The sequence below is a fragment of the Protopterus annectens genome, chromosome 16.part0 (assembly GCF_019279795.1).
Source record: "Protopterus annectens isolate FY-2018-M chromosome 16.part0, PAN1.0, whole genome shotgun sequence".
NCBI lineage: Eukaryota > Metazoa > Chordata > Ceratodontiformes > Protopteridae > Protopterus > Protopterus annectens.
The window spans coordinates 675,368,463-675,383,111 of NC_056750.1; positions in this window are offsets into that span (position 1 = coordinate 675,368,463).

The following is a 14,649-nucleotide window of genomic DNA, read 5'->3' on the forward strand; positions in this document are numbered from 1 at the left end:
GGAAAGAAGGCTCTTGGCACCCTCTCCTGGATCTATTCATCCTCAATCAGTCCCTACTAGTCCCAACATTTCAAAATGCTTGGTCTTTAAAAGCTTCTTCCCATGATCATATCTCAGGCACTAATGGTTACCTTTGATCTAAAAGATGCCTACTTGTACATCTCTCTAGAAGAATTCTGCTGAAGTTCTGTCTGCTTCATAACAGATACCATTCACTTCCCATTCTCTGCACTTCCCTTTGGCTTGTCTGCTCCTAGGGTCTTCACCAAATGTCTGGCCCTTGTGATCGCCTTCTGCAGAACAAGAGGCATCCAAATTTACCCTTATCTGGATGACTACCTCATTCAGGCCACTAGTCACTCCAAGCTCCTCAAGGATCTGGCCTTCACCCAGACCCTACTCACTTCTCTAGAGTTCACCATAAACCTCAGAAAATACAACGCAAACCTTTCCACCATGATAGTTTTCCTGAGGGCTCTGTTGTATTCCTCCCACCAGGCAAGGCTTCCTTCTTAACCCAATACTTCCAGGACATTATGCAGAACAAATGCCTCTCAGCCGGGAAATTCATCAGAGCACTGGGCTACATGGCATCCTGTATACTAATGATCCCTCTGGCCAGACTACATATGAGGAAGCTTCAGTGGTACCTCAAGAATCTGTGATGCCAGCACTCACAGTCCATGGAGATATAAATCCACTGCCTCAGGAAGAAACTGGCATGGTGGGCACAAACATGTGCACAGAACCAGGGCCACCCCTTCAGGTTCATCCCTGAGGGCCAAACCTTAAGCACAGATGCATCAGACACATCCTGGGATCCCATTTCCAACACCTCCTATCCCAGGGCCAGTGGGAAGAGCAGTTCAGGCACAAGCACATAAATTGGAAGGAATTGATGGCATTACAGAAGGGCATGGTAGCCTTCAAGGATCACTGGAAACCAGGGGTTCTACTTATCAAAATAGGCAACACAATAGTCATGTGGTACATAAATAAACACTGGGGCACTCACTACTACCCCATTTGCCAGCTAGAAATGCAGATCTGGGAGACAGCCAATGCTATGGGTTGCACCTAATGGTCTCAGTACCTTCCTGGGGCTCAGAACACTCTAGCAGACCACCTCAGCAGACAATGGATCCCCATGATTGGCAGCTGCATCGGGAAGCATTTCTCAGCATAGTCCAGAAATGTGGAGCCCCTCAAATAGACCTCTGTTACCAACAAAAATGCTCAGATGTTCTTTATGTTTCACTGTTGCCATCATTACATTTGGGTAATCTGCTGGCAGGTTGCCCTCAGTCGGCCTGATTAACAAAGTCTTGGGTCCTATGTCGGTTGCTGTCCCTTCTTCCATGACGTCAGGTCGTCAGGGGAATAAAACATGCAGCCGATGCCATTACATCAGTCTTTCTTGCCACGCGGTGCCCGAAGCAGAAGCAGTACGCAAGTGCCAGTCGGCCTACTCCTAAAATTTTCGTTTTCGAGTTTCAGAACCGAAGTCTTCAACTAAAAGCTAAGTACCCTGTTGGGGAAACTTTTTTCTTGCTCCTTACCGATGTCAGTAAAAGTTAATAATTGAATTACTTGTGGGAGCAAATACCTCATAAGGATTTTCATTTGTACTGTATTCCTTGCCTTGGCCCTGACCACAACGTGCCTTGCTGTCGGTTTTGTGCTAAATTTAATCAATGCACAATTAAACGTTGTTATATTTTTGCTTCTAAATATTTTGGCTCAAGATTTAACTATCCAGAAATGTCGGTTAGCAATCCAACTACCGGACTACCTAAAAAACGCAAAGAAAAAGACAGAGGCAGACCGTCGAGGTCCAAAACCGATGACAAAGCTTCTCTTAAGCCAGTCGCCGGTACTGAGTAAGGTGCTTTTGCAGCCCCTGATACCCGCTACTTCTGATTCGCAGGCCTCTACTGAGACCCATTCGGAGTCCAATATGCCATGAGATGCTTCAATTATGGAACCAGCGGATGACCTTAGATGGGTCCAGAGCCGCTGTGCAGGCTCCGGCTTCTGAGGGTGTTTTCAGGCCTACAGATTTGTATATTAGACTGACGCCATCTTCAAAACTAAGGCCAAAATCTAAATCTATGTCTAAAAAACTGACGCCTGGGCCACATGTGCAGGCCCCTATGCCTAAAAAACAAATGATCAAAATGGCTGAAGATTTAATTACTCTGATCAGGGGTAGCCAACCCCCTCCTTCTAAGTGGCCTAGGCAAGACATTGATTATAAATCTTCTGAACAGGATTCCATTTCTTCTGACTCTTCTAATGAACAGGATTTGTCTATTCCTACTTATGAGGACACTGATGCAGAGGATTCCATTCCTTCTGCCTCTCTCCCTGAGGATTTTTCTTTTGGGGAAACTTTACATGCCCTAAGGGAACATTTCCACTGGGAAAGTCCGGATTTCTCTGACTCTAAAAAGAGACTTAGGGTTTTTCTTCTACTTCCTCAGCATAGGCTTTTGGCTATACCTCCTGTTCTAGACATTGTTGATGATGTTTTTTCAGAATCTAGTATGACTCCTGATTCTCTGCCTCCGGCTCCTTGTAAGCCAAACAGATACTACAGGGTTCCTGACTCCCACAAATTCCTTTTCAAAAACCCTATTGCTGATCCTGAAACCATTTCTCAGGGTCCCAAGGACATTAAGGCCTCTACTGCCAAAAATCCTACCCCTTCTGATAGAGATTCCAGGGCACTGGTTAGATCTGGTAAGAAGGTTTACATGTCTGCAACCTTGGCAATCAGGGCTTTAAACTGTCAATTTCATATGCTTAAATATCAACAGCATATCATGGGACTACTTAAACAGAAAATGATGTTAATCTCTGACTGTGTGGAAAATAAAGAATTGCAGGATTTATTGCATTCAGCTGAACAAGTTGAAAAACATACTTTGCAATGTGGTTTTGATTCCTTGGAGGCCTCTTGCAGGGCTGCTGTAACTGGATCTGTGTTAAGAAGGCATGCTTTGCCCAAAGAGCAAACTCTTCCTGACCATGTTAAAGCAAAATTGTTGGATGCTCCTTTACAACAGGACTGTCTCTTTTGGTAATAAGGCTGAAGAAGTTTTAAAAAAGATGGAAGATACAGCTAAATCTATCCAAACTGTGAAAGATTTCTTACAAATGCAACCTCCAAGATTTAGTAGGCACTGGCCTACTAAGAACTGGTCTTTTCCAGTCCCCTCGAGAGCCACTCGAGTCAAATCAAGACATTCCAAAGGCTCCAGGTTTCAGTCACAAGGAACTTTTAGGACAAAACAATGGGGTGCCTCCACCTCCAAATCTGGAAGCAACAAGGCACCTCCCTATGGTAAACAGTCTCAATGACTTCCCTCTACAATCACCAAGTACTTACCTCTTAGCCGCCCCTTTGGGGGGGGAAACTAGCACTTCATGCACAAAACTGGCAACTTATTACCCAGGACAAATGGGTTTTAAATATAGTATCCCAAGGATACAGATTTCACTTCCACATGTTGCCAATCCCAAATGGATGGCCAGATCTGCCCCCAAATCAGTGGGCATAGGCCCAGAAACAAGTTCTGTACCTCATGAACATGGGGACTATTCAGCCAGTACCAGAAGAGGAAAAGGGACAAGGTTTCTATTCCAGACTTTTCCTGGTACCCGGAAAAGACAAATCATGGCGTCCAGTTCTGGACTTATCCACTCTAAACACATTTCTGGACATTCCAAAATTCAAGATGCTGACTCTTCAACAGTTACTACCTATGCTAGGCAAAGATGCCTGGTTGGTAACTCTAGACTTAAAAGAGGCTTACCTGCGTATCCCAATCAGAGAATCTTGCAGAAGATACCTCCGCTTCAAAGCAGGCCACTTGCATTACCAGTTGTCTGCTCTGCCCTTTGGCTTATCTACTGGGTCCAGGGTCTTTACAAAGTGCCTGGTACCAGTAATTGCATTTTGCTGGCAAAGAAATATTCAAATATATCCATACCTGGACGATTGTCTAATTCAGGCAGAAAACAAGGACATTCTTCTAAAGCATCTGGAATTTGTAAAAAGGGTTCTGACTGTAAAAAGGGTTCTGACTTGTCTAGGGTACACCATAAATGAAAAGAAATTACAACTGGTACCCTCTCAAAAAATTACATTCCTGGGTGCAAGCTTGAATGCAACTGCCCAGATGATTTACCTTACACCAGAAAAGCAAATTCAGTTGATCACTTACTTCAAACAGGTGGCCACAAAAACCCTGCTATCTGCAAGACAAATACTGCAGGCCTTGGGGTTCATGGCCCCCTGCATTCTTCTAATTCCATATGCAAGACTGCATATGAGGAAACTTCAGTGGTACTTAAAAAGTTTATGGAGTCAGCATTGTCACAGCCTGGAAACAATGATTCCTATTTTACCTTGTCTGCAACTAGAGTTCCTATGGTGGGCAGAGGCCTGCTGCCAAAACAAGGGACTGCCACTCACTCCACCCCCTGCTGCCCAAACCCTAACAACAGACGCATCAGACTATGCTTTGGGGGGGCTCATCTGGAAAGGAAGTGCATTCAGCACCAATGGAGCCCAAATCAAATGCACCTACATGTCAATCAGAAAGAGATGCTAGCTGTACAGAATGCTCTGACAGCCTTCAAGAACTACCTTCATCCAGGACAACTAATGATAAAGACAGACAGCACCACAGTTGTGGTACATAAGCAGGGGGGTACACATTCCTACCCACTTTGCAGACTAGCCATGGCATTGTGGAACACGGCCTTGACCTATCAGATACAACTACAAGCTCAATTCCTGCTATGAAAGCTGAATACTCTGGTAGATGAACTAAGCAGAAATCCTATGGACCCACATGAATGGAAACTGGAACTACAAGTTTTCAACATGTTGACACGCAAACGGGGGAACCCAGACATAGATCTTTTTGCCTCATCCCAGAATTATTAGTTGGACAAATTCTGCACAAGAATTCATCACAAAAAAGCTTGGAATGTGGATGCTCTTTCATTCAGCTGGAAAAACCTATCAGTCTATGCTTTTCCACCTCTGCCTCTGCTCTCCAAAGTTCTACTAAAAGTCAAACAGGACAAACCAAAAATGATTCTGATTGCTCCAGATTGGCCTCACCAACACTGGTACCCACTCCTGCGCAATGTGTCACACCTTCCTCCGTGGCACCTGCCTCAGACACTTTACCTACTGTCTCAGCAGAACTACCAAATTCTGCACACACAGCTCCAAACTTTGAACCTTACAGCATGGTTAATCAACTAATTTCACCCTTTGCATCCCTCAGCAAACCAGTGATGGATGTCATTTTGGAGGCTAGAAGGCCTAGTACTAGAAAATCGTATGCTGACAAATGGAAAAGATTCTGTGCCTGGAACCGATCACAAGGAATAAGCACAGCAATGCCCAATATTCCCCAGATTCTGCAATACTTAACTGAGATGCTTCACAAGGGTCTGTCTTTCATCCATAAAAATCCATGCCTCTGCCATTTCAGCTCATTACAATGCAGAACTTCCCCTCTTCTCTCATCCTCTGCTAAAGCAGCATCTCAGAGGGGCCAAAATTTTAAGACCTCCCAGAAGAGCACCAATTCCTGCATGGGACCTCAATTATGTTTTGGAAAAACTCACTCTCCCTCCTTTTGAGCCAGCTGCTACTGCAGACCTAAAATTTCTCTCCTGGAAAACAGCTTTCCTTTTAGCAGTCACTTCAGCTAGAAGGGGATCTGAATTACAGGATCTTATGGCAGTGGAGCCTTTCATTATTTTTCATCCGGACAGGGTGACTGTCAGGACCAATCCATCTTACATGCCTAAGGTGGTATCCAGTGTGGCTCTTAATCAGACCATTCATCTGCCAACTTTCTTCCCCAACCCACAGAACAAGGGTGAGCGGATTCTGCATTCATTGGATGTACACAGACAACTAAGACTCCACTTAGGACGAAATCTCTAAGAAAATCTGAACAACTATTGGTGGCATTTGCTGCAGGGGCAGAGGGAATGGCTATTTCAAAGCAGACTATTTCCAAATGGATAAGCCATTGTATTTGTTTCTGCTGTATGTGCCATGGTAAACCTATCCCCCAGGGGATCAGGTCTCATTCCACCAGGGCTGCATCTACTTCTGCAGCCTTTCTCAGAGGGTTCCTACCAGAGACATTCTAGAAGCTGCTACCTGGAGCTCAGTTCATACGTTCACCAAACATTACCATTTACCTCTCTTCTTTAAATCCAGAGCTGGTTTTGCCACTGCTGTCCTGCAGGGCTTTATAGCTGCTCATTATGCTGTATAAATCCATCCTCCCAACCATAGCTTTGGGATTCTACCCAAGTTTAATGACTGCAGCAGTGAAACATGAAGAACATAGTACAGTTGTGTACACTTACCATAAATGTAGATGTTCGAGTGTATTCACTGTTGCAGTCCTGGTTACCCACCCTCCAGCCCCCTGTTTTTCTCTTACTATACCTCTCCTTTCTTTTACTATGCTTAAAAGCCTTTTTGGGTGTATTTGCTTTTGTTTGGAGGAATATTTTTGTTTTAAAATTATATACTTTATATATATATATATATATATTTTTTTTTTGCTCCCCTTTCAGGGGGCACCTGACATCTGGGGCAAGAAAACCTGATGTAATGGCGTCGGCTGCATGTTTTATACCCCTGACGTCATGGAAGAAGGGACAGCAACTGATGCAGGACCCAAAACTTTGTTAATCAGGCCAACTGTGGGCAACCTGCCAGCAGATTACCCAAATGTAATGACTGCAACAGTGAATACACTTGAACATCTACATTTATGGTAAGTGTACATAACTGTACTTTGAAAAGATTGTTCCAGGAGCAAACTTAACACACCCTGGAGAACAGATGCTTTCTTTCTCTGGAGCCACCTATTCATTTACACATTTCCTCCCCTGCCTCTCCTTCCAAGGGTCCACCTAAAAATCAGGGAAGAAGGAACGAGGGTCATCCTGATAGCTCCAGGCTGGCCCAGGCAGCACTTGTACCCCCTGCTACTGAGTTTGACTAAAGAAAAAACCTGGCAGTTACCCCAGAGAGTGGATCTGATGACTCGGGCAAAGGAAAAGTTTGTGCACCCCAACCTGCAAACTCTCTGCCTGGATAATTCATCAAAATTCTACCCTGAGCAGTCCCTGAGTAATCAGGTGCTTAGTATCTTCAAAGAATATAGAATACCTAGTACTAGGAAAACATACTCTGCCAAATGGAAAAGAGTCTCTATTTGGTGTCAGCAACAAGGCCTCAACCCTGCCTCAAACAACATTTCAGTCATTTTGGAGTACCTGGCTATCTTGGTGGACAAAGGCCTATTCTTCTCATCCATTAAGATTCATGCTTCTGCCATTTCAGCCCACATTCCTACTCTTTCCCCTATCTTTTCCCACCCCCTAATGAAACAGTTCCTTAGGGGAGTGCTGCATGTCAGACTTCCCAGGGGGCAGCCCACCCCTCCTTGGGACCTCGTTTGTTCTAGAAAAATTGACCTTACCCCCTTTGAACCAGCTGCTTCAGCTGATTTAAAATTCTTGACCTGGAAGACTGCCCTTTTACTTGCTATCACCTCAGCTAGGAGAGTCTCTGAGCTGCAAGCCCTCATGGCAGTGGAACCCTTTCTTATCTTCCACCCAGATAGAGTTCCACTCAGAACTAATCCTTTCTTTATGCCCATGGTGGTCAAGGACACTTCCATAGACCAAGCCATACATTCGCCTACCTTCTTTCCTAAGCCACAGAACCAAGGAAAAAGAATCCTTCACTCTTTGGATGTACACGGGTAACTTCACTACTACCTTGACAGGACTGAAACTTTCAGAAAATCCAAACAACTGTTTGTTTCCTTTGCCTTGGTCTCTGAAGGAAAACCAGTCTCCAAGCAAATCTTCCACTGTATATCTTTTGCTATGCCCACCATGGCAAAAAGCTCCCCGAATCTGTTAGGACCTACCAGCTAGGTCCACTTCTACCTCCACTGCTTTCCTGAGGGGAGTAGTAAATAAAAATGTGAGTCAACCACCATGGTACAACCCAAAAAAAGAAACAGTGAAATAAAATAAAACTTTTATTAAAACAAAAGGTTAGTGCTTTGGGCAAAAGCGCTAACCTTTTGTTTTAATAAAAGTTTTATTTTATTTCACTGTTACCTTTTTTTGGCTTGTACCGTGGTGGTTGACTCACATTTTGTTTTTTTACTATTTCATATTTGATTTCTGGGTCACCTTTGGCAGTTGGCTTGCTTGTGGTTTTATTATTTTCCTGAGGGGAGTGCATAGCACTACCACCTGTCAGCCTTCTCCAAATCCGGAGCAGGATTTCCCACTGCCATCTTGCAGGGCATCCTCTTTTCCTATTAAGGCACCTTCCACCCTCTTCTCAGCTTTGGGAGTCATCCCATAAATCAGGACTGCAACAGTGAAGCACGAAGAACATAGTACAGTTGTGTACACTTACCATAAATGTAGATGTTCGAGTGTATTCACTGTTGCAGTCTTCTTTCCCTCCCTCCATCCCCCTTATTCTCCTTACATTAACGGCTGTTTTCACTGTCATCCTCTTCCAGAGGACCCTCTGCAGAGATGCCCTACAGGTCACCTTCCTCTAACCTGGTCCCTTGCTAAAGATTCATCTCTGGGGCTCCTGCCTTGTAGGGGCAAGACAAACTGATGTCATGGTGTCGGCTGGCTCCCTTTATACCCATCTGTCTTGATGTCAGGGTAAGGCATCCACCAGGTCAGGGAGGAGGGAGTTTTTTTACTCTGGTAGTTGGGCCGACCAAGGGCTTCCGAAGCAGGAAATCCCAAAAGTCAGGACTGCAAAAGTGAATAAACTTGGACATCTACATTTATGGTGAGTGTACACAACTGTACTTTCATCAGCATACAAGTAAGACCCATTGGAATAATAGATTTGTATCCCAACATATTCTACAGTTCTGAAATGAACTTCCACTACATGTTAAGCTGACCAGCACCTTTACAACCTTCAGTGTCAACATAGATAATTGGATGGGCATCCTCCCCAGTCTGTTTTGTCTTTTTAATAAGGTTTTTTGATGAGACTTCTAATGGTGGAGAGACTGATTGCCTAGTACTTTCCTATGAACCTATGATGGTGATACTGAATGTGAAAGATGGTTATCTACACATCCAGTAATGCAAATATCTTTGAGGCTGTAGGTAGCCAGTTATTACTACCAGTTTGCGGTTCTGACATTTGAGCCTTCCATTGTATTTAAAGGACCACTATGGCCAAATTATGAAAAAAACATATTTTTTATCTTGCCATGATTTACTGCACCTCCCAAAGTTGCCTGCAGCAAAATAAGTACTCATTCCTAATTTTATTTTGTTTTTACTCTTGTCTGCCCTCATGGGGGCAGACATTGTGATTCCTTTGATAAGCTAAATCCGTCCCATAATGCATAGATTGTGAGAATAAATAGCCCTACCGACTGTTGTCAGACTAGACTTCCATTCACTTAGAATGGAAAACCTGAAAAAAAACTGCCAAGTTTGAGTCTCTGCAGCTCATGTGTCATTGACTGGTCTCCACTGAGTGTTACAAATGTTCCTACTGATGTGCTACACATTCTCTGGAAGAAGCTTGCAAAAGTGTCACCAAATTACTGAGATAAGAAAGACACTTCGCAGGGAGCAGTTTTGCAAGTTTCAATTCCTGGCAAAGTTACTCCTCCCATCTCCCTCCTTCAATGGGCTACAGTCTCACATTTCCAGCTTGAGTAGTTTAGTCAGCTTTGCATGATGACAGACATCAAACAAATCACAGCCTGGTTTGCCACTAAAACTGTTCCCTCATACGTCTCTTCACTTCTGAACAGCATTTCCCAGGAATAAAAAAACAAACACACACACATTAGTCCTGAATTTAGGCCAATCTATCCATTTTTTAAAATGTGCTCAGTAAAATATTCAACTTGTAATGCATTCTGGCTGCTGACATGGTTACCTTTACATAGTTATTCTCTTATAGCATAACCTGAACTTGTGGTATTTAATGATAAAGTTTACAACAGTTCTCAGTTTCTTACCAATGACCTCCCAGGCCTCTGATGTGACCTGGTACTTTCTCTTACTATTGCTTTATGTAGTTTGTCTTAGTTGTATACCTGTAGCATGTCTGTCATCCTCTCAGCAACAGAGTCCTGGAGAAAACTTCCAAAGCAGATACTTGTATTGAAAGAGTACCAGCAGCTGTAGCAGTGATGCCATACTCCAAAACAATGCACTCAAACATAGTACTGACAAACACAGGGGAATTTATTATGTCTGAATCAAGTAATGATGAAATTGCTAGGGACTACACTAAGCACAATTTTACTCTTAATCTACATTTCATAATCCATAACATTCACACCCAGGGTTGCCAGATTTCCGACTGGCCAGGTAGGGACTAAAAAAAAAAGGCCTTTCACTATAAGTGAAGACTAAAAAAAAAAGGTCTTTAATGCGGAACATCAGAGTTCCGCATTAAACAGAAGTAGGTCTGTGTGTTTATTTTTTATTTCATTGGCCCGGGCCAATCAAAAATAAATAAACACAGAGCTACTTCTGTTTAATGCAAAACATCACAGTTCCGCATTAGACAGAAGTAGCTTTGCTTTGCAATGTTTTGATTGGCCCGTATACCGGTATACGGGCCAATCAAAAATCACTAAACACAGAGCTACTTCTGTTTAATGCGGAACATCGCAGTTCCGCATTAAACAGAAGTAGCTCTGTTTTGTGATGTTTTGATTTGCCCGTATACCGGTGTACGGGCCAATCAAAAATCGCTAAACACAGAGCTACTTCTGTTTAATGCAGAACATCGCAGTTCCGTATTAAACAGAAGTAGCTCTGTTTTGCGATGTTTTGATTGGCCCGTATACCAGTATATGGGCCAATCAAAAATCGCTAAACACAGAGCTACTTCTGTTTAATGTGGAACATCGCAGTTCCGCATTAAACAGAAGTAGCTCTGATTTGCGATGTTTTGATTGGCCGGTATACCGGCATACGGGCCAATCAAAAATCGCTAAACACGGAGCTTCTTGTGTTTAATGCGGAACTTCCGCATTAAACACAAGAAGCTCCGTGTTTAGCGATTTTTGATTGGCCCGTATGCCGGTATACGGGCCAATCAAAAAAAAAACCAAAACGGTGGCTGCCCGGGATTTAAACCGGCAGTGCGGGAATTGGGATCAGGCTGCTGATCTCGGGACAGTCCCGCCCAAATAGGGACGTCTGGCAACCCTGTTCACACCACACTTACAAAGGCACACCTCCACTTTCCACAAACATAGCTACCTCACCCATGCAACATACCAGTCAAATTTAAGGCTTTTCCCATCTCTCTGCAAACACTGCTGCAATGGCTTTGGCAAATGAAAACGACTGATGGATGTCAGTTCAGGACTCCCATCCATACCTCTCAACAGAAAGTCTAGATTTTTTGTCTCAGTTTTTGTCTGTTTTTCATAAAATTGCAGTTTTCTGTCAAATCACTGGCAAATCATTGAACAATGAAGTCAGAAAATAATGACAGGCATTTGATTTTCGGACTAAATATCATTAAGAAAATGCATGTTAATGCAAAAGCTGTTTATCAACTTTCTAAGTTTGTAAGAGCAATATTTAAAAATTGTACCTATTTTTGAGCCTATGTCCCCCATTATTTATGGCCTTGTCCAGATTTCTTGTACTAAGATGTTGAGAGGTATGCTGCCGTCCCTTCCTACTGGAGCCAGTCCACTGCACTTAAACAAGTGTTCCCCTCAGCAGGGCAGCAAGCAGTTATCACTGCAGATTTGCTTTATAGGTTCATAGGTGTGTACTAGGCTAATGGCTCTGGAGCCTGTACTAGCCTAGCCCATATGATTACCCTGGCATCGTGCCACCTGACATTAGTTGCCAGTGCCTCTATCAAGTAAAGCCACTGGATTGATCCCTGGGGTGAACTTTCTATTTCCCATCCACTCATCAAGATTTCTCCTGAAGAGAGGGCCAGTGAGGTGCTCTGCTTGACATGTATGGGAAGTCTATTCCAGAGCATGGGCAGTCTCAGGGTGAGGAACTTGTCCTTCCAGGATGTTCTGCTGATTGTGGTAATGAGGTTGAGGTCTCTGGAGCGTGTGGTGCACAGGGATTAGGATTTCTTTAGATGTAGCATTTCTAACAGAGCTGGGTCAGACATGGCTTTGTAAGTCAAGCAGAGACCGCCTCTAAGTAGGTGATATGAGACAGAGAATAGCTGGAGTCTTTTGAGTCTGTCCATATAGGCCAAGTGTTTAAGGCTTATAATCCTCTTTGTGAGGTACTTTTGTGGCCTCTCCAGTTGTTGCAGGTGTCTAGTGAGGTACATGCCAAATGGGGCATTGTACTCGATGATTGGCCTAATAAGGGAAACTTTGAGGGAGACAATCTCTTTCTTCCTGAGAAGTGTAATGAGAGTAATGAGATGTGCCACATAGAAGGCCTTTCTGACCACAGTGGCAGTGTAGTGGTCAAAAGAGAGGTTGCTGTCAACCTGTGTCCCCAGATCTCTTATAATGCCTTCTGTGTTCAGTGGACTACCATCAATGTGGTAATTCATGGGAAGAGAGTTTTTCCCAAAGGGGATGACACATTTTTTGGTATGGAGATTAAGGCCATGGTTTTGACACCAGTCTTTGGTCTCAGTGAGGCCTTTCTGCAGAATGTCAACATCACTTGGGGAGTTAATAATAGCTCCCAACTTGCAGTCATCTGCAAACTTTGTCATCCAGAGACCCTTCGTGTTGGCCTGGACTTCAGAGAAGTAGATACCAAACAGGAGAGGACTCGGGGCTGAACCCTGTAGGACTCCACTCATGACTGGTCAGCAGTCTGACTTGGAGTCAGCTACTTTCACACTGTGGGTTCTATCTGTGAGCCAGTTTGCAACCCACTTAGTGATATAGGGGTTGATGCCTAGCTTAGTGAGTTTGTCTGTAATTCCCAAGTGGGGAATGGTATCAAAGCCCTTGGCCAGATCAAGGTAGGCTGTATGAACCACCTTGCCTTCATCCATAGCTCTGCTGAGTGACTCAAAGAAGTTGAGCAGGCATGATCTACCCTTCACAAAACCAAACTGTGTGGGATCCAGAGTTTGGAGATTCCATGTATCCTTGTTTATTAGGTCCATGATGATGCATTCCATAGCTTTGCATATCAGGCTTGTCAGGCTAATTGGGCGATAGTTCCCAGGGTCTGTAGTCACTCCTCCCTTGTGGAGAGGGATGAGTGTAGCAGTGCGCCATTTGGTAGGGATAAAGCCTGAGGTGAGGCTGTGATTGAACAGGGCACACAGGTGTGGTGCCAGTTCACTCTGTAGTTCATGTAGAACATAGCCAGGGATATTGTCAGGTCCCATAGAAGCTGTATTTTTAGCATTGGACAGTGCTGTTTTAACCTGTGCAGCAGTAATACTGGTGCCTGGCAAATCTATTGGTATTGTGATTGGTCCTTTGGGGGGGGGTAAAGTTGGCACTGAATCTGTCGGCCAGTATATTGGCAATATCTGTTGGCTTGGTATAGGAGGTACTATTGTGCAGTAGCTCAGAGCAAATCTGGGTATTGCCATGGAGATTCTTCACATAATTATAGAAGGCCTTATTTATTTATTTATTTATTTATTACCATTTGATGACCGGGATAGTCCACTAGGCCTGGGAGCCCATTTTTAGTGGAGGCCTGGGGAGAAAAGCTCCACAGGATATAGACAATTTTACAATAGTTATATAAAAGTAAATAAAGTAGTAGAACAGTGAATAATACAGAGATAATATACAATTTGTTAAAAAAAAGACAAAACATTTCAAATTTTAGGTAATGATTTACAAAAGTGAGATTCATGTAGTCTACACATATTCAAAGTACAGGCATTTAAGATGAAAAAACATGCAAGTAAAACAATTATGTACAGATAAAAAAACATGCTTTTTTTTTTTTTATTTTTTTGTAAGTTGGAAATATGAGGAGAGGGACAGAGAAAAGGTGAGGTGGGAGAGGTAAAAGGTGGTATATAATGGCGAAAGGGAGTGGGTTGGGGGAAGTTTGAGGTATAGGGTAGGAGAAGAAGTAGAGGCAAAGGGTAAGAGAGCACAGTGACAGAAAGTTGAGGTATATAGTGCATGGGAGATGGTGTTACAGTTTATGTGGTAGAGATACAGGAACATTCCCACTTTGGAAAAAGGTGAGATTGGAGAAGAGTTTTGAAGTTTGAGTGGCTCTGAGTATTTTGAAGGGTGGTAGGGAGAGATTTCCAGAGTTTAGCTAGGGAGCAGGATAATAGTAGGTGGTCAGAGGGTCGAAGAGGCTTATATATATTTAGAAGATTGTGGTTTTCTGATCTTAGAGAGCGGTTGGGAATGTAGGGGGTTAAAGAAGTGGACAGAGAAGGACAACTAGAAGGTTTGAATATGAGCTTGTGAGCAGTAGTAAGTCTAAGGAGTTTGAGGTAGTTAGGAAGTTCAAGTCATTTCAGGGAGTGGAGAGAGAGACAGTGATGCGATGAGTTTCTCGAGTTGGTGGCAAATTTGGAGATTTTATTGTAACAGGCTTCCAACTTGGCCTGTAAGCCTAGGT